The following is a 14,593-nucleotide window of genomic DNA, read 5'->3' as shown; positions in this document are numbered from 1 at the left end:
TAAGCGCCCACACATTATCATCTACGATGATAATTGAATATCTAGGATGATATCTTAAATATGGTTGGAGGAAAAAACTAAGAGTCCTGAGGAAAAACTACCAACTCGTCGGTATGTTTCACGCCAACCCGGTCTCATGGCGGATCATGAAACTGTGACATTTCGTGCTTTCAGGAGGACTGTCAATATGACACTGTACAAAGAAGGAGTTAAATTTTGTTTCATTTCTGAACCATAATTACATCCAAATAGAACTCTGCATAAGTTTTGCATGACTTTCACAGTAAGGATTACAGCAGTGTTCTGTGAAATATACTCAAAGCAATTTACTGCAATTTCACATCTGTGATATTACAATGCATTGTTTTAAAAACACAAATGTGTACTGTAACTTTACAGCTTTAATGACAAAGCAATTACCATGATATTACAGTGGTAATATGAAGAGGTTGTCAAAAGGTTGTAATTCCCCAGTAATTACATTACTGGGGAATTACAACCTTTTGCTCTACATCATGACAACAAGGCCCTGTACTTTTACAGTATGTACTGTGAAAGTAATGTACAACTTGACAGTAATTTACTTTAAATTTGCAATGTATATTGTGGAAGTCATGCTAAAATTGGCCAGTACTTTACTGTGAAGGTAATGCAGATAAAGCTTCCATTTACTGTGGATTTACAATCATTGTACAAATACAATTCACCTGTGCTTTTTCCCATATCAAGCCCTAATAGATTTATAATCCAAACTTCTTTCTCCCACCATACATTTTTAAGCCATTTTTAGCCAGGGTGCCTCAGGTTAGGTTTGCCTGAGGCAAAGTAGGCCGCCACTCAAATGCATCTTCACGCAATTGGCCAGTTGGTAAATTAAACCAAACCCTGTTGAAAGTATGACAAACACATCCTTTTCAATAAAAGGTCTGAGAGCATTTTGTTCTGCTTTTAAAGGAAATTTACACTCTACTTGATTCAATACATTTGCAACACATACGGAATGTTGTGTTTGGAGAACTTGGAATTCGGGAACTTGGAGTACTTGGATCGGGTGCAGAGACCAACTCCATATGAATAGTAACTAGTCCTAGAAGGCACAAAAACAATTTATTAATTAAGACCGAGCAAGATGTAGGGCTATGGGTCGATAGACTACGTGCTTAACTGTAGTCCTTCTCTAGTACTTCCTGGAGGAAGCTTACACATTGGTTAGTACCTCTGACCAATGAACAATATTTATCATCTCATCTTAAATCAATGCTATTGTGTTGTGCTATGCTACAGACATGTGCCACTGCTGTGGACATTAATACTGCCCCTGCTTGATCACTCAAGGCAATGTTACTCTGACCTAGTTTCAATATTTGTATAGCCCTTTGTATCTGAAGCAGATCTCAAAGTGCTCATAACACATAATGTTATATCTTTTCATTTCAGGTGACATGATGAAGCCCTCTGGAAGGCTTACATGTAATGATGGGCCCACACCATTGTTACACGGAGTAGCTGCTTTCTTCAGCAGCTATTACGTCTTCAACCTCGAGTGTCCTGCCACTGGATCGTCGATGCTGGAGTTCATTCAAAGGTATTTTATAAAGATCACATCTGACCTTGTAATTCACATTATAGTACAGGCTTCCAACTCAATGATTGTCTTGAGGTCTAAAATGCTGACATAGGAGGGGAGGTACCTGAGTCTAGCCTGTTAGACCATCCTGATCTCGCAAACTCATAATTCAAGTTCACTCTGCCGTCTGGGTATCTGCACATGTATACTCTGACAATGGTCCAACAAATACCTGCACCCTGCCGGAGCAAAACAGCTTCTTTATTGATATCATTTTCGAACGTCTATTTGTGAAATGGATTGCTAACAATAGCTAAACATAAATACTAACGTTAACAGCGACATCATATTGATCTCTTGCTATCAACATAGCAACCAACTAACTTATAATTAAAAGTAACTAGCAAAACACTGCTTTGTGTAGTTACAGAATGTACTTACTAAAAGAAGAATTTATCAAAAATACATTCAATGTGACTATATTTGAATAATTCTTTTATTGTTCCCTCAAAATAATCTTTGTCATTTCTAATAACCAAGCAATAGAAATTAGAAATCACAACCACCAGACAGTACAATAACTCTTAATAAGTCTTAGTTGGCCAGCTAAAAAAATCTGTGTATGTGTGTGTATATATATACACATACACAGATTTTTTTTTCTGAAAAGGGATGCTTCTAAGACAGGAGAAGACATCTGGGAGATTAGTCCACAGAGAGGGAAAGGAAATTCTGTGGCTGTGAAGGCACGCTTTGTTACACAAGCTTTGTTATTGATTATTAGCAATCATATTTTGTTTTTTTAAATATTTTTTTATTAAATACCTTTTTGAAGAACAGCCAGTAATGTTTTAATTGCATATCAAGCCCAACAGGCCATCTGGGGACTTTGAACTGCAAAACATCCCACCAGGATAAACGGTGTTAAAACTCCGCTCAACATCCTGACATTCTGGGTACCCTGGGTATGGACAGCCAAAGAGAGGTTCATTGGGCCCTGTGATCGTATCTGAATTAAGGTAAGAATCATAGAATGAATGGCTTGTGTGTTTGGACTGGTGTTGTCCTATTTATCATTACTGTATTTTTAATGAGTTGTGATGAGTCTGTTTCTGAACTAAGATATAGCCGTTCCCTTTGTTTTATTGTCACTTGATATCGATACCACTCTAGCCACTTGATATTGGAGCTTGTTTCAGCACTGTTTGTTGTGTGTATGGCGTTTGCACCTGGGTGGAAGCCAAATGTTTGCAATGGTGATTTAATTTCTTGCATACTTTTTGGGTTGTTGCTATTGTGACTACTGTCATGTGAAATGTTTATGACAGTATTAATCGCATTGCTGTGGTAATAGAGTGTTTTCCTCAGTAATCCTGTTACTGATCCACAATTGGATTGTTAAAAGCTTATGCATGTGAATTGGAAAGTCGTGGGGTGCACTGTAAAATGGGGCTCCGCCAAAAGCCACGGTTTCATTCGATCCCTGGATAAAAATACCGTTGTTGTTTTTTTTGAGTAGGTTCCATGTATTTCAGTTGAATATTATGTGGAGGATGGCTGCATGTCCAAACATCGATAAAATAATTAGTTTTATTTAATTGTAAACATAAAAATGTGTTTCTAATGTATTATATTAAATGTAAATGTGTTTCTCTCTCAGATGAAGAACACAGGTGCTTCCTTTACGGATTCTTTAATCAGAGCTGGTGGTTGAAACTGTCATTGTGTCATTAAAGTGAAAAGCCCCAGCTAACGGTGTGGAGGCTGCAGAGCACAAACCCACACAGCCCGTCTGCTGCAGGAAGGAAGTCTGATTGGCTGTCAGCAGTTTGTTTTCTGTCCTAATAACCACTGAGAACAGATTGATATCGGCTGCTGAACACACTCATCACCTCCCCTCCCTTTCTCTTGTTTACTGTAAACCTTTGTTCCTCTGAGCCTCCACCCACACAGAGATGAACTGAGTCCAATCACCACCTGAAGCTGGTGTCATGTTCAGGGTATTTATAGGTTTTCATGAATAAAGATGAACTTTACAGTTTGAAATAATCACTAAGTGCATTAATTAAATGTTATTTATTCACCAGAAACCTCTGTAATTAATGAGTGATTAGGATTCATCCACTAACAGGTCCAGTTAGAGGACCATGAACTTTCAGTGTTCAGCTCTCAAACAGTTGAGTTTCCACTGACACACTGACCTGCTGCTAATGAAACTATTTCATGACTGTTAATGAAACACATCCTTCATTTGATCAACATTCAAACATCAGCACTGACTCATCAACCCTCTGGATGATACTTTTTAACAGTCTTTACTGCTCTGACATGTTTGATAAATACAGACCTGATCAGCTCTGATCATTTTGAAATGAAGAAGCAAAGAGAAGCAGCGCCATCCTGTGGTGACTCCCTGGAAGTACAAAAGAATCCAGACTGTTTGAGAAAAACAGCTGTGAGCTCTGGACGCAGAACATCCACCAAGTTCTGGACAAACAGAGTCATTCTGGTGTCAGCTGATTGTTCATTACCACTGTAGCTGTTCACATCTGCACCTTTACCATTCAAAGAGAAACTACAATGTTGAGTGTGATCAATGAAAATCTCATCATCCATGGATCGTTTCTTTCCTCCTCCTGTTCAGAGTGGATCTCTCTCTGTCTCTACTTTCATGATATTCAGCAGATATGATCAGTATCAGTTACTGTAGTTGGACCCTTTCTTTACTTTCAATGTTTATACGTTTGACTGTTGTCAACACTGTCATGTGAATCACATGAATGTTTCCTTGGATCAAATCTGCTGTAAACATGTTGTACTGGAGAGAATCCAACAGTCCCTCTGGCGTCCTCTGCTGGTTCAAACAACACACTGCTTCACTCCAGCCAGTCTGAATCCTACGTTCCACTTGGGGACGTCATCAGGAGACACGGCACCAACTTCCACAGTTATGACCATGATACGCAGCTGTACATTCCTGCAGCTCAACCAGGACAAAACAGAGGTTTTAGTCATTGGTCCTGAACACCAGAGAGTAGAAACTTTTTACCAAAACTACAGACTTTAACCTTTGACAATCTGTAAAGAACCTGGATTGATTTTTGAGTCCTGAGTAGACTTTACTCCCTCATATTAGAAAAACATAACAAAAGATAGGTTTATACCACCTAAGAATACAGCCAGAGTCGCACCGTTTTCTCTCGTCAAGGGTAACACGGAGTGCTGATGCCTTTTTATCTCTTCGTCGTCTGGATCATGACTGAATGAGGACCAGAGGGCGGAACAAACGTGACACCCATTTTTAAAATCTTTGCATTGATTTTAGGGTTCTTTAGTGGTTTTAATGTCTTAAACGGTCTTTGGGCCTTCTTATTTGTCTGACTTTACCTTTGAACCCTTTAACCCTCGTGAACTCTGAGGTCTTCCAGCACCGGCCTTTTAACCAACCACCAAGTTCTATCTAAGAACACAACGGGGAGGCAGCAGTTTAGTTAATAGCCCGACTGTTGTCACAGCCCTGGCTTCCGAGAGCACCACACAAAGGTGAGGACCACACACTTAAAGTAATTAACACTGGTAAATGTTTTTATAAATACAACTCAAATCATCATAATAAACGATATCAGTAAGGTCATTAATGTATAGCTATTATGTATGTAAATGAAATGTGATGATGTTTAAAACAAAGAAACACAAACACAAACAAGCAGGTAACAAGAGAGAGAGTGAGAATGAAGAGTCAGCTAAACCACCCTGGGCCAGGTGCCCAGGTGCATGTGACTTGGTTCAACAGCTCCACCCATAACATGCAATGGAGACTGCAGAAAAACAATCATGCGACCAGAAGAGGAGGAGGTCGTCACACTGTGGAACACGGAGAAGCTCAGGGCCTCAGAGACTGTTTGATACTTTTAAAAAGAGGCCACCACTCGTCTTTTTAATCAGCTTTTACATGACTTATTTCTCCTTAATTCTTTTTCAATAATCAACATTACTGATTTTAATCTTGTCATTCTATTCATCATATTTTATCAGAATATTTTTGTTGTGGTCATTTAATACTTTTATTCAACTCATCTTGTTACTTATTTAATTACTTTTTATATTTGTGTGGGATAAACATGTTTAAAAGGGTCTTTAACTTTATGTTTTTATTTCACATTAATTTTAATTTTTATTCATTATTTTTTCCTATTTCTTTTCACATCTTTCTGTTTCCCGTCCTTTAATTCTTCCAGTGTTTCCCTGTGGGGTCCTGCCACGCTGGGGGCTGGTCCTGTCTGTTGTGGGGGTGCCTCACCCTTGTCGTCACTTCATGCTGGGTGGTATGGACACTCCACAATTAGGTGTGGGGCCCACCTCTCCTGGCCCGGTCCGGGCTGAGCCCTGTGGAGTGCACCCCTATGCCCACCCTCCAAAGACATGTCGGTCAGCCGTTCAGCCAAATGGTCAACCTAAACAGACCCTCGGTGTGAATGTGAGTGTGAACGGTTTGTTTTGTCTCCGTGGTTTGGCCCTGAGATAGACAGACCATGACAAGCTGGGATAGCTTCCCAGCAACATCCAGGACCCTAGTGAGGAATAAGCAGTAGTAGAGGATGAATGATGACATTTTATACCTGTTTCCTCTATTTCCTTCACATGGTCCTTTGCTTACGGGAGAGATTTGAACTCCTTGTACCACAGTCCGTTCATCCAAAAAGACAGTCTGTGTCATCCTTTCTGACACGATGTATGCGCTGTGGTCCTGGTGGTATGTAGTATTATTTCTACAGAGATGAACAGGTATCCTTCACCCATTTGAAAACTGCATCCAAGCTTTAAAACCAGACTTGTTGAGGTTCACGCAAACTTCAGCATCTGGACACTCCTCATGATCCTCTCTACGACCAGACATACAGCGACTCAATGCTTTTGAACTTCCCAGTAATTCACTCACAGGATGGCGCTGCTATCTCTTGCTATCTTCAATTTCAAAGTGACAGAGCTGTCAGGTCTGTATTATCAAACTGTCAGAGCATTAAAGACAGTTAAAAGAATCATCCAGAGGTTGAATGAGTCGGTGCTGATGTTTGAATGGGTTTTTTGCTCAACAAGAATGATGTGTTTCATTAACGTCATGAAATAGTTTCATAGCAGCAGGTCAGTGTGGTCAGTGGAAACTCAACTTTTTTGAGAGCTGAACACTGAAAGTACATGGTCCTCTAACTGGACCTGACCAGTGGATGAAACCTAATCACTCATTAAATACAGAGGTTTCCTGGTGCATAAAATAACATTAAATAATGCATCTAGTGATTATTTCAAACTGTAACGTCCATCTTATTCATTAAAACCTATAAATACACTGAACATGACACCAGCTTCAGGTGGTGATTGACTCAGTTCATCTCTGTGTGGGTGGATGCTCAGAGGAACAAAGTATACAGAAAACAAGAGATAAGGGAGGGGAGGTGATGATGGTGTTCAGGTAGTCCGATATCAATCTGTTCTCAGTGGTTATTAGGATCAGAAAACAAACTGCGGACAGCCAATCAACTTCCCTTCCTGCAGCAGAACTGCGGTGTGGGTTTGTGCTCTGCAACCTCCAACACCGTTAGCTGTGGCTTTTCAACTTTAATGACACAATGACAGTTTTCACCACCAGCTCTGGTTAAAGAATCTTTAAAGGAAGCACCTGGTTCTTCATCTGATAGATAAAACACAGTTTACATCAATAACATACATTACAAACCCATTTGTGTTTTAACAATAAAATAAAAACTAATTATTCTTATTGTGTTGTGTTTAAAATCTCAATCCTCTTATCATAAATGTAACTCTCTGATAAATAGAAACTTTTAAAGAAGTTTTAAAGTTTTTTAGCTGTAAAGTGTTTAAATAGATCCGTAGAGGATTTTCAGCTTCTATTAGAAACAATTAATGCTTCCTTGTTGTTGTGTTGTCATTAATCAAACAGAACACTACCTCAGTGAGACAGAGACACAAACCCATAGACAAACAGTCATGCTGTGGTTGTGAAGGCAGGCTGTCCATGTTTTGGTTCACCTCCAGTCCTCATTAGTTCACGAGTTCTAGTTGTAAGCAAAAGTCTGGAACGTCCCAATCACTTTTAAATGTATCATGATTCACCATCATAACTCTCATGGAAATTCTCTTCAAGCTTCATTTTCTCTTCATGCATCAGTCTTTGCTTCATTCACAGTGTTCATAGACTCACATCCAGGAACGGAAGCAGCTTGTTACTTTATTCACTGACGTCCAAAACTCTAAAAGTTCAAGTGTTTTGACTTGTTGTTTAAGACACATCAAAATCAGTTGGATGAAAACCAGACTCTGGATTCGTGTCTGTTTCTTCTCGTGTTTATTGAGTGTGTTCCAGTGAAACAAAAGAGCAGCCTGGTGGAGTCTGCATTTATATTAGAAAGAAACACAAGAGCAGAAGAAACAGCTGGAAACTGGATGATGATTCAGCTTCATTTTCATTAATATACAAGTCCCAGATAAAATTGGAAATAAACTAGACGACTAGAGAATGAACAGAACTTCTAAGAGCTAGTATTTCTATGTGAATATATGTGTTTTCTATTTACAGGACGACAATCAACACGTAATGAACAGATACAGATTACAAAGAAGAACATTTCAACACATATTTGAAGACTGATCCAAAGTGATGAATGAGATGAAGTGATGAGATGTGATGGAGAGAAAAGAGGAGCAGAAAAAAGTCATCAGCATGTGTGGAGCTGGTGGACGGTCCCTTGTTTGTGAGGCTCGTCCAGCAGAGAGTCCACAGCAGTACAACACCGGACTCTTCACTATTCAGCACTGTGTACACTTCATGCTCCAGCAGCGGGGCGGCAGAATGCGAGAAATTGATCCGGACACAGGTGCGCCTTTCTCGGCCTAACAGGCCGCAGGGTAGGGCCCCAATGGTCTGGAGTCAACCGCGTGCCTGAAACAGTCATTCTGAGCATAACACGTCAACAAGCAGTGTGCATTTCATCACATTCAGCACCATAAGTCACAAATGACTCAGTTCCCACTAGTCTGAACACTTTGTGACACTCTTGCAGAAAAAGACTTATCTCAGCGAGAGAAAGCGTTTCTTGCACAATGGTAAAATACCAACAGGCATCCACCTCCACACTCATTATTCAGCTTGAGCTGCCGAGAAACGTCACCTCCCATCCAAAGACAAATGCGTTTTCAATCGTGTGGCAGGATTTTGGTTTTAACCAGGTGATACTGCTCAAAAAACGTAAAATGGTGCAAAAACCACTGTTGTCACAAGACAGGGCATACATCTAACCTTTTTCACCACTTGTAATACAATCATGTTGTTGATTCGTTACAAATATATATTTTTTTTTTAAATTCTTTTTTTTAATTTCCGCGTATATCTTTCCATTTAATCGTTATCGAGGTGAACTGGCTCAATATAAATGTGACATTGATTTAACGCCCATACTATCGCCCAGCCCTAATTATTGATATTATTACAATCACGTCCAACATATTCCAAGACAGTCTCAGTGTTGATCAAGCAGTCTTAGAACCCAGCGCCATGTACAACAGAACTAGTGGTGCCTATTCTTTGCAAAGTTTGAACCTTTTTAACCCTTGTATCATGAAACTACAACACAACACAAAGCGAACCCATATAACATTACACTGAAACCTCACAAACAAGGCAGAAAATAAAAAAAAAAATATTCTTCTGCCTTTGAATATTAAGAATATTGGAAGGCAATTAAAACATCATTTCCTGAAGTGACACTTACTCACAATAAGTTGGTCCCGTGAAGTCAAACCTCTTTGAACTTTGGCCAGGACAATGATTTGACTGAATCTCCTTTGGCCCAACAGGCCTTCAGCAACACGTGTGAAAAGGCCCCTTAAGAGGGACCTTATGACCTGCAACTTATCTAAAACACAATACCACACATTGTAGGGACAAAAACTTCCTGAATTGGCTGGAGCATCTCTCAGAAATGTACAAATGAACACAGGGCATTTGCTTTATATTACCCTTTCAGTAAAAGTAAAATGACAGTACGAAAGCATTACTCATACAACCTTTAATATGCCCCACCAGAACCTTTATTTTGGTTCAGAGGGCCGATTTAGTACACAACTCCTTGTATTTAGCACTACAATCACGCACCATGATATTCCCTGGAAATTATTCTTTAAAATATTTGATTCAAGATGCCTCCACACGCAGCAACTATTTGTCATACACAAGCAGAAAGTAAGGTGGTGTCCAAATTTGGTAAAGATGCTACCTTTAATACCCTTGTATCTTGAGGACTAAAACACAATGCAAAACCAAAAACGATGGACTGAACACCCACCGACATGGCACAAAATGGTTTGGAAACATCTCTCCCTGCATTATCAGACAGTCAAGTCCCAAACAACTCAGTTTGAGATATATCCATGTTTCTTTTGACATTGACATTGATGGATTAAATGACAATCATCCACCACAAAACCTAATCACAGTGGTTTGGCTCCAACCCTGATTGACCTAACCACCTGTTTTGCTTTATAGTACCTTAACCACATGAACTTTACCAAACTTTTATCACAAATCAGAGCATACAACCATCCTCCACACCAAGGCTAAAAGGAAAGGCAAGGACGAGGAAAGGCCAGTGGGAGGCATGGTGGGTGACACAGGCGCCCTCAGCTACAGTAGTTTTTGTGTAAATTGCTGATGTATCTAAAAAGCAAATAACATTTTTTTTTTTCAGTGACATTGCACTAAATGACATTACCAATCATTTTCATATGGACATAGTTTTGCCTGATTTTATACAACTGTCATCTAACTAGCCTATCTATCTATCTATCTAATCTATCTATCTATCGATCTATCTATCTATCTATACTATCTATTTATCTATCTATCTAACTATCTATCTATCTATCTATCTAACTATCTATCTAAATAAATATGTGAGATGCCTCCCTGGTATTTGGCATCATATCATTCTTGCTAACCTCCAGAACTCACTATCATCCTGATACATCCGTCAGCATATACGCATACAAAGCATCCAACCTCCAGTTCCGCATAGAGGAAAGAGCTGCGGTCATCGCCCATGTGTTGGCCCGCAATGAGCCTGCTGTGCCATTCAGTTGGTATTCATAAAAAACCATGAAAAATGATTCCCAGTGGTGCTCATTTTCTTTGAGTCTGGTAGAAAATATTGATATTCAAAGTAGAGAGGGCCATGAAGACTGAGGCACAATGTAGTTTATGGTGCTCCCCATTCTGACACAAAACACAGCACACCAGCCATGAAGACTGGGGGGGGCCCCTGGTTAATGAAACCACGACAGCCAGTGTAGCTTAGCTCAGATATTCAGCAACTCCAGACAAGAGACCCTTACACTGCTGTTCTCTCTACCTCTTACAGAGAAGTTTTTTTTCTTTTTTTTATATATAATATACGTTAATAAACGATCTTCCACAGCTATGTTGAGCTTCTTCTTTCAGATTTAGTGAATGCCAAATTCCCCTACCATATTTTCTGACTGCCTTGCTTTCAACTTACTCAAACAATTGCTCCTAATTGACTGAAACGTGGCTGCAGGATGAAGAATAATGTCCATTTAAAGGAGTCCCACACACGCCACCACAGCTCATAGCTACTATGAGTTTCTACGGGATTTAGTGCTTAGAACAGATAAAGTCATCATAGTAGATGACTTTAACAAACAGACTGAAGTTAGCGAGTGACAGTCATAGCTCTTCATATATTGATCATTATTAGATGCAATTGGCTTATTCTCAATGTAAATGGATCAAGGTCACTGTTTCAATCACACAACTCAGTATCTTGTTTCAACTTACAGCATAGAAACTGAAGGTCTAGCAATATATTCACAAAACACTCCTTTGTCCTGATAATTTCCTTGTTTACATTTGAATTCTACAATTATGGGGATTACAACTGAAATTAGAAAGACATTCCACAGTTCCCTTATGTCAGAGATTTGGATGCCCAGCAACCACAATCTAAGTCCAACACAAAAAGATTTTTTGTTGATAGTACGACAGCAACACTCAGTACAACTTTACATGGAAATGGCTCCACTGAAAAAGGTGATAATCGGAGGAGGGTAGCTCCATTGTATAATTCACAAGTCATGTAGTTCAAGAGCAGGGAGTTCGAAAGAGGGAAGAATTGGCATTCCACTTTGTTCTCACATAGCCTGGAAAGATAGTTTAATAACTAATGAAAAAAAAAAAAACTTCTGTAAGATTAGAGCACTCTTTCAAGTCATGGTTCTTTCTAACAAAGGCTCTGCTCTCATGTCCAGTTGCGTGGACAACCTCTCGTTGTGCACCCACAGAGGAACAGTGTCGCTCTGACTCACCTCTCCATGTGCAGTCACTTAACTGCAGAGGAACACAAGGTAAGTCTGTCAAAACCAACAGTGGGTACAGGAAACAAGTTTATTTATTCTGGGCTTAGTTCTCACCTGCTGAAGACAAAATCCTGTCAACCAAACGCATAGAAACCCATCCCAGATTACTCCAACCTGGAATCGCCACCCAGAACGAAACACAGATCAATCCCCAAAGCAAGTATGGGCATGTAACAAAAACGAAACCCGCGTATGTCCACTTCATGCTTCTGTTAATTTCAACACCACTTCAACCTAACCACACAAACAATTGTCCCCCCTGAAAGCATAGACTCTGCTGAATTAACACAGATATGTGTCTCAACACTGTGCGAAAACTCGTGAGCTAGCCCCCGACGATTAGAGAAGAAAAAAATCCAACACGAAACTGTATGTTTTATCTTGGCCTGTTTTGTGTCACAAGTTTTATTAAAATTTATATTGAAAATGAGGTGAGACTCTTGGTTTCGATATACTATCTTGGGTGAACTTCATTCATCGCATAAATAAAGAGTAGATACAGTACTGTGTAATCTGACGAGAGATAATGAAGCGTCACCCGCATTTAATCAATCATAACTCTGAATTAGCAGCAAGTAAAACCGACGAGAATTTTACCTGGCTTCTGTGAAAATCAAGTGCTTGGTTTGTGCACAACCAACATGTGAAATATGAATTCATGAATGAAAAACAAGGCAAAGATGAGAATTAAATTAATGATACATATAAAATTAATATATATGTATATATATATCTATTTATATATATATAAACAAACAAAAAAAACACTGTCCTCTTTTTAATCCTGAGCAAAACAATGTAAAAATAGGGCTACTTTTACTTACATTCTAGACTAATGGTGGATTGTGCTGACTCCTGTTCCTGATGAGTCACTCATGGTAATATCCGTTTTTAAAATTGGATTTTCAGTGTTTCTGGTTAAAACATTAACCAACTAATTGTTGTTTCCCTGCTAATTTTCATTTTTAGGTCATATAAGTTCTGTGTTATGTTGGAAGATAAGAAAATCCTAATCATATATCAAAAATAAGACATAATGAACCTCAATTAATCTATTACGTGGAAAGTTTTTGGAACGATTGTGTCAGAACATTCCGCCGTACTAGAGAAAGTGGAAAAAAAGTGGGCACCCCAAAAAAATCAACCTGAGATTCAAACTCCGCTTCAAGAGTGAGGAAGTAACACCGGCAAGCCTCAACACACAAAGGCCATAAAACGCAAGAAAACATCATCAACAAAGCAAAAAAAAGTCTCTTATCATAGAATGGAATTATAGAACAACAGCCAACAAAAATAGAACAAAATCAACATGCAAATAAAAAAAGAAATCGGATGTTTCCAAAGAACAGTGCACGCTGGACACAACATGGAAGAGGAAATAAAACGCACAACTTAAAATACTTATACAAACAGGAATTTTCCATACCAAACAACGCCACAGGCAAGAAATGTAAACAAACAATAGAAAGAAAAAGCAGAAGACAAACAAACTACCAAACCATGAAAAATGGGTACAACCCTCACCGAAACGAAAAACAGGGTAGCTCGCAAGAGGCAACATTATTCACCATTACCCCCTCGCAAAATACACAACGAACATACATCCTAGCAACAGAATTAGCATGCCAAAATAGTCCAGATCAGGGACAACATGCAGAAACTCAGCCCCGAAATGCAATACAGGAATTTAAAATCAGCCAAACTCCAACCAAGCAACATCACACTGGAAGAACCAAAAAAACGCAATAAAAACGTTAAAAGGAGACAAAATCATTAACATCCTGCAGGAGGCCGATAAATGAAGAACAACAGTCATCAATGGAACACCAAAACAAATGAAAAAACAGATGGACTCCATGTTAGGGACAGGAAACCCCTACGAATACTGAAAATGACCCCCACGGAAGAAAATAGAAGGACCCTGACATCATTACTAAAAACCTTTACTACAAAGTAACAAAATAACACGGGACGTAAATGAACACCTGATACCCACAGCCAACCTCACCCCCCCAGATATAACGGGACAAACAAATTCACAAAAAAGAACACCCCTCTCCGCCCAATAGTTGACAGTATCAGATCAGTACACCATACAACCATACCCCAAAGCAACTGAGTGAAATCATCAACCCCTCCTCATAACAGAAGTTGTTTTGAGTTTTTGCAATGTTGCAAAAAAAAACAACAAAACATAAAACAACTGGCACAAAGAACTCAACAGCATAAGAGTAGAAAAAGATAAATATACAACATCACAAATACGAACGTGTTTATCACTAGTCACAAAACCCCCAGTTGACCGTCACATTACACATCGTACAGAGAACCAGACTCAAGGAACACCGAAACCCTCAAAAAAACACACCTAACCTGAACAGTTGTAGATATTTCCAACACTCTCACATTTTGTGCTAAATCCACTTATTTTCATTTAAAGGAATCATATACAGATAGACAGAACGTTTCGCAATGGGAAATCCACTATCAGTAACAATGACACTGTTTTTCATGGAGGACCTGGAATCAAAGACCCTCTACACAGCATCCACACACTGTAAAAAACCCACACTTGTGGAA

The 14,593-nt window shown here is 39.2% G+C and overlaps 1 protein-coding gene and 1 long non-coding RNA gene across 3 annotated transcripts in view; both read left to right on the top strand.

The window, feature by feature from the left end:
* Window positions 1-14,593, top strand: part of LOC125016764 — a 242,716-nt gene that overhangs the window by 137,857 nt on the left and 90,266 nt on the right. The gene's annotated exons all lie outside the window — the stretch shown is intronic.
* On the top strand, window positions 1,297-3,608 carry LOC125016768. Its single transcript, XR_007113753.1, has 2 exons — window positions 1,297-1,585; window positions 2,435-3,608. It is a non-coding gene; the product is annotated as an uncharacterized LOC125016768 (long non-coding RNA).

This window comes from Mugil cephalus, chromosome 11 (assembly GCF_022458985.1).
Source record: "Mugil cephalus isolate CIBA_MC_2020 chromosome 11, CIBA_Mcephalus_1.1, whole genome shotgun sequence".
NCBI lineage: Eukaryota > Metazoa > Chordata > Actinopteri > Mugiliformes > Mugilidae > Mugil > Mugil cephalus.
The sequence above is the reverse complement of the archived record's forward strand: the minus strand, read 5'-3'. Positions and strand labels throughout refer to the sequence as shown.